General features: G+C 43.0%; 1 non-coding gene across 1 annotated transcript; it reads right to left on the reverse strand.

The window, feature by feature from the left end:
• Positions 1 to 235: 235 nt before the first annotated feature.
• On the reverse strand, positions 236 to 399 carry LOC113341133. Its single transcript, XR_003355794.1, has one exon. It is a non-coding gene; the product is annotated as a U1 spliceosomal RNA (small nuclear RNA).
• Positions 400 to 530: the final 131 nt, after the last annotated feature.

Raw genomic sequence — 530 nt, forward strand, 5'->3', positions numbered from 1 at the left:
GACTTGAGATAAATATCACATGATCAAATTGAATTTGATCCTTTGTCTCTCCCTCCAAGTAAGCAAATTGAGTTTGATGCCATCACTGATTCCTCCTTGTTTGTCTCCGTAACAGCAGAAACCAACGGTAAAAAGGGGAACTGCATTTTGATCTTACATTGCAGCTACTGGACCATAAACCCCGCAGCAGCTGAATTGCTGAAACCGATGGAAAAATTTAGTTTTAAAGATTTAGCAGGGGGCAGCGCGGACGCTTTCCCCCCTCAGGAACAAATTATGACGTAGACTCTACCTCTTGGGGAGATCTTAGACGATCACCCCTCCTTAGTGTGCAATGGAGGTCGCTAACCTAGGCCATGGACCTTCATGATCATCCATAGACCCCGTCCAGGTAAGTACGTTTTTCCATTCTCCTTCTCTTCTCTTTATAGTCCATCGTTTCCTGTCTCTGTTGTGACATTGATCCGGAGCTTCATGTAAACTAATTTAATTTAATTTAATTTATTGCAGGGCATGGGATGACAGTTTAC

The sequence above is a fragment of the Papaver somniferum genome, unplaced genomic scaffold, assembly GCF_003573695.1.
Source record: "Papaver somniferum cultivar HN1 unplaced genomic scaffold, ASM357369v1 unplaced-scaffold_24295, whole genome shotgun sequence".
Lineage (NCBI taxonomy): Eukaryota > Viridiplantae > Streptophyta > Magnoliopsida > Ranunculales > Papaveraceae > Papaver > Papaver somniferum.